Consider the following 6,140-nt stretch of genomic DNA (forward strand, 5'->3'; position numbering starts at 1 on the left):
CGTGATGTTACCCTGCCTCAAAAGTGGAATTGAACCCTGCATATATATCTTCATTTATATTAATAACACGTGAAGCCTTACTTATTCCACCTCGAGCAAACCTTCCTATAAAGAAATGGAGGTTTCTCATTTTCCTTGTCTCTTCAAGATAATTATCCTTCAAAAACAACACATAAATAAATATTTCAGCATAAGCAGAAGCAAACAAAACAACTAGAAACGACAATAGTAAATACTCTAATGGAGACCAGGGATCTTCATGGAGCAGTAGTAGCAACTCTAAATTTGAAGATGCAACTGAACCAAATACTCTAATGAAAGCTATCATTGACTTTTCCCTTGATTCCATTTTCATTAATCAAGATTTATACCAATTCTTTCAGTCTTCCCTTCCTAATTTAGTCAAAGGCTGCAGATGGTTCTTGTTGTATAGGTAATAATATCCTCTTAATTGGTACAAAATTTTCCATTTTTAATCCATTTTAAAATTTGTATTTACTTTTTGTTTCCAATTAAGAGAAGAGAAATACATATTTTTTCTAACCTGTCCTGCATAGCTCGTGAGGCCTTTAATTGATCCCTGCGTATAAGTAAATGTACATGTCTTGCATATTTAGTCAAATATATTGCTTCCTCAGTTCCTGTATCACCTACTCCAACAACAACAAGAACTTCACCCTTATAAATTGGTGAAGCTCCATCACAGATTGCACAGGCACTAATTCCCCTACTCCAGAACTCATCTTCACGAGGTAATTTAAGCGTTTTGGCAGTCGCCCCTGTAGCTCCATCACAGATTGCACCGCCTATTTGATATCCCTTGAACACTACAGGCTTCAAAATGATTGGATAGCAATTCTTCCTGCACTTGTGATATTTCCATCATACCTTATTAGAATTATGAAAATTAGGTGTAAGAGTCAATGAAGAAGACCACTTTTAAGTTTAATAAGATCAATCCACTACTAATAATAACATCGGTACTTTGGAAATTGAGATATGAACTTTGAACAACTATCACGGAATCCAGCAAGATTTGAACAATCTAAAAGGCTAAAACACTCCACACGGTTTCCCATCTGCATCACATTATCACAACACAAAAGGTGTTTACTTTTTATACTAAAAATCCTCACAATGGATAAAAAGATACAAAATTACCTCGCTCCTCGTTATGTTGCTTATTTTCCCCAAGGTACTTCTTATATTGCCAAGCAATCCGCAAATCCTTCTACAAGCTCATAAAAAGGCAGAATTTACATTAATACAGTTGTAGTTGTGAAGAGAAAGATGCATGCTCCTAAGGGCAAAATGGGAAAAAGTAAAGTAGTACCTGTTCTGCATCAGTGTTACGAGATTTGTCATCTTTGGGGACTAAAGTAGTTGGCAAGGTTCCAAGAAAGGCTCTTGGGTTTTTGATTGGGCTTGCATAAAGAACAGGTTGGTTGTGTACTAGTCCCTGAGACATGAAAGTCCTTAACAAAAGCATATGATGAGGTGCTTCAGTGTCTTCCATAATCATTACCAGACTTCCTAAATGGAATCCCCCACCTAAAATCTCTAGATATTACAAAAACAATTCATCCATTAGGAAATTGTTGTCATACTGTAACGCCTGTGTTTCTGGGCTTGCCATTTGTAGCAATATAATAGTCTAGGTTAACCTTTGTAACCCGTTTTGAAATAATAAGATTGTATTATTTAAGTATTATGTGTTTTGTGCTTAATTGCTTAATTATGTGGTTTGATTAATTAAGAATAAAAATAAGCGTCAAAATTTAAGTGTAAAATAAACTTAATATCTTTGGTTAATGTTGTAGTAGTTGAAACGAGGTTTTCGAATATATATAGAACGCCCAAATCTGACTTCGTATGAGGAAGTTATGATTTATCGAAGTTCCAGCTTAGCGGCATGCAGCCTGAAATACTCGATTTGAGATCGAGCGGTTTTTAGCCGAAGCAATCTAAATGAGAATCGGAGATCTCATTGTTGGTATCGAAGCAATAAAAAGTTAGGCGAGAACGGACGTCAAACGAAGAAGTTATGAATTTATAACGAAAGTTTCTGTCGCGGCCTATTAAAAATAATTAATAAAAATAAAGTCAAAATTAGCCGACGGAGTCTAAACGAAAGTCGTAGAGCGTGGTCTCACCTTTCCGTGGATATAAAGAACGTCGAAAACGGAGTTCGTATGAAGATGTTATGAATTTCCGAAGTTTATTAATCATTTTGTATTTATATTTAATTCAAAAATCGGAAGCCTTATCCGAAGGCGAGTCACCGGTGTGATCCGGAGTACGCCCCGCATACGTGAGTACGTTATCGCGTACTTTGATAGTGTCGACACTTCGGATGACGCATGCAGTGACGATTTCGGACGCAGTACGCGCTGCGTACTGCAGTACGCCCCGCGTACTCCGAGGCTCCAGCCTCTATATAAGGGATCCGAAGACAGCCATATTTCTTCTTCATTTCTTCTCTTCTCTCTAGTCTTTTGCATCGTTTTTCGTGCCGAAGATACCCCGAAGCCCCGGTATCATACTCTAGCGCCGAGGCAAGTCCCGAGACCCCGAAGATCCCGAGAAGTGCGGTTCCCGAGTCGAAGCTCTGCCCGCGAGAAGTTCGATTTTCGAGGAGATCTTCCAGATCTGCTGAGGAATACTACTTCTATAAGCCGTAGTGCTGTCCGATCATCTTCTGATCAAGTGAGTGTATACTAACTTTCTTAAACACAATAATAATACGAGTTTGGTTCGAGTGTATTAATTATATTGTTCTTTTTAAGTGTGAGTGTGTAGTTATTTTCTTTCTAATACAATAATAAAAGTATTTTATATAAAAATACGTGTTATGTGTATATATTTGGTTGTGTTATGTGTGAATGTGTATTCACTCTCTTCTATCTTACAGATCTGCTTATTTCTTTATGAAATATGTGTTATGTGTGTGTGTGCCTCATCTGTTTTGTGATATATGTGTTGATTAAAGCATGCTATACAGGTTTTCTTTAAACTGTGTATACAAATGTATATTTTTATCTACTAATATGTTGGGTAGAACATGGGTAGACAGTTGGTGTGTAATAAACAGATGAGAGGCCTCGTTGTTGTTTGATTGAGTCATCTAGCGGAGTTTAGATGACGACCACTGGCTATTCTAGACAGTCTTGTGGAAACATTAGCAGGTTCGCCACCTGTAGGTGTTAATGAACTTGGGTGTTCATTCGCTGTACTCCATCCCCCTCATGGTTGCCTTATTTGACTTATATTGCTGAGGTACCCCCGAAGCATGTGTTGTCACCCCGATGAAATATTCTTAGACTAGGTCCCTTATGTTAGTTATTTTAGGGACATTAAAGTGAGAATAACGGAAATGGGTAATTGGGTTATTGTTGGTTGGTGAAAATTAAATATGATATTTATTGTGGGTTGAAAACCCTATATGCTCACCAGGCTCCCAAGCCTGACCCACTCAGTTTTAAATTGTATTACAGGAAGTGGCGGAAGGGCATGAGATGGATGAACCATCAAGTTGTTTTGTTTACAAGTCTGCATATGTGTATATTTGTTATATGACTTGTAATGTATTCGTTTATGCTTATTGGTCTGTATCGGAACATGACACCCCGAGTTTTGATTATAATGAAAATACATTTCTTTTATGAAATGCTTCGGTAAACATTGTTTTATCATGTTTTGTTTTTGGGAACAAATTCCGCAACTCTTTCAAATCAAAAGGATTTACTCTGAAAATATTTAAAAGCATAAATGAAAATCGGTCTTTTCTGGCCGAGATTTTGGGGATGTCACACATACTTGTTTAGATGCTTTAATAAAATATAAAAAGGGGGTATTGGGATTACTATCAAGATCCGGTATGCCTGATGAAAGAAAGATTGTTCCATTTGGTCCATACTTGAGACCAGGGACAGAAGAGGTAGGTGCAGCTGAAAAGTTCTTTGAGAAACTACTTTTCCGGACTTTTCCAGTAGCCATAAATATCGGACAGTTTTTTAATCCTCCTGAGAAATAAGAACAAACGGATCAAATAGGTAAACAACATATATAATGATTTTGGAGTAAATGATTTTATTAATAATCATATATAATGTTTGTAGAATACTTGAACAGCATCAATTTTGGAAGGAAACTACCAAAGCAGATATGCAATCTATTCCACATCGCTCATTAGTGTAAACTAGAAGTTCTCCAAACAGGATTTGAAGATAAATTAATTTAGAACTCTCTAAACCATAGTCCGCGTGAACTCCATGGCAATCAGCGTCTTCGTGATTCCGAAGGAACGAGACAAGATCGATTCTAGCTTTGCCCAAAAACCTTAGCTTCCGTGGCCCTGTGAGCATTCATTGACAAACGAGACCCTAACCCTTTGATCATGGTGACCAGAAACCTTCAATTTCAATTGGAACTGAAACCCAAGTTCCAGAAATAGTTGATTTTGTTGCCCTTTGAATGTAAAGTGTTCAATTTCTTGTGAGAAATGATGCAATAAGGATCGATCTATGGAGGATGTGGGTCGTAATTTGAAGGATGAAAAAAACCCTAATTAGAGGATGTGGGTTGATTTCCGGTATGCAAAGCCGACGGGGTGCTTATAAAAAGCTTTGAGAAGCAACTGAGCCAGTGTTCTTATCAAAAGCTTTGAGAAGCATCATAAGTCGTAACAACGATAGGTGCATTCTTCATGTTTCTTTCTCTTTTCGTCTCTGCCTCAGAGGGAGACTAGGGCTTGAAATTTCTTGATCTTCAGAGAGACATTAGAGCAGAGATCCGATGAGACGATTAACAAGTAAGGTCAGGAGTAGGGGAGAAGCGGATTGGAGAGGAGGGAGAGGAGAGAATCGATTGTGAAGATGAAAGATAGAAAAAGGTAGAAAAGAACAAGGCGGGTTTTCAAAATTTTGGGGATTTCATTTCCCCCTATCTACTAAACGAACGCGCGTTCATTAAAATTATAAAACGACACTCACAGACGACGCGCGTTTAAGATACGGTGCCCTCCGTGTTTTTTTTTTCTTATAACACTAAATTAAGGGCACGCAATAATGCGTGACCTAAATCCTTAAATTTTTTGAAGAGATGACACTTTTTTAATGTCGATCTCTTTTGCGTAACATAGATCAATGAGCGTTGTGGTTTGCGCGTCGTAAAAGGGTCTTTTTCTTGTAGTGTTGGCAAATAGAAATAGAAATATTATAACAAAAGACTGGTCTAGTAACATGTCTTTTGCAATCGTGTCCCATATGCTTCAGATATAGGATCAAATGCATGTGCTATTATATTCATCTGTTCTACATTTTTCCAAAAATGCCCCGAGCATTAAGAGGGAAAAAGTACTAGAACTAGACATGACTAATTTGATTAAGTAATTGTCGAGGACAATCTAAGGGTTACCAAAGATTGGTTGCTCAGGGACAGTTGCAAGCATAGTGTTAATTTTGGAAGGACCATATTGACATATTCTGAAAAGAGGCAACTCTTGTTCAGGAGTAATAGTCAAAAGGCGAATATGGAAATACTCCCATAGGTGGAAGTTATTCATTAAATATGTGTAAGATTAGGAAACTTAATGCAAGAAGAATGTTCAAAGCAATGAACTTTGAATATGAAACTTCGATTCCATGGAGTTGATCTCCATTGGAATACTCTGTAATGTCTGTTGACAAGTCTTCGTGAGTTTGTGCATCATCATTACAAAAGGACCAATGCATATAAGTTTATAATCTAACAGATTTAAGTAAATGGCAAGAATCAGGGATTCGTGCATTTGCGATAAGGATTTGGGATTGTGAAATGAGTATCATTGAAATTATGTTAAATCGATCTATTTCTCAAAGAAAAGATCATAGACAAACTCATTATGCATACTTGGTGTATGGCATGACTAATGTTTAGACAAACATAGTGTGCATACTTGGTGTATGGCATGACTAGTGTTTAGAAAAACATAGTGTACATGCTTGGAGCATGGGACAGCTATTGTTTTTATTCAAGTATAAAGTTGATTGTTTGAAACAATATACAATGAATAATGTGTAATCAATATGGTGATAAATAAAAGGTGTTTTTATTTATATTCATAAGTTCTGAGACCATAGTTGATTCGATTATTCTTGTAT

At 36.9% G+C, this 6,140-nt stretch overlaps 1 pseudogene; it reads right to left on the reverse strand.

The window, feature by feature from the left end:
• Nucleotides 1-836: 836 nt before the first annotated feature.
• LOC145070296 (elongator complex protein 4-like) lies at nucleotides 837-3,996 on the reverse strand (annotated as a pseudogene).
• Between the last annotated feature and the right edge of the window lie 2,144 nt (nucleotides 3,997-6,140).

Source organism: Lactuca serriola, chromosome 1 (genome assembly GCF_051521515.1).
Source record: "Lactuca serriola cultivar US96UC23 chromosome 1, Lser_US96UC23_V15, whole genome shotgun sequence".
Classification (NCBI taxonomy): Eukaryota; Viridiplantae; Streptophyta; class Magnoliopsida; order Asterales; family Asteraceae; genus Lactuca; species Lactuca serriola.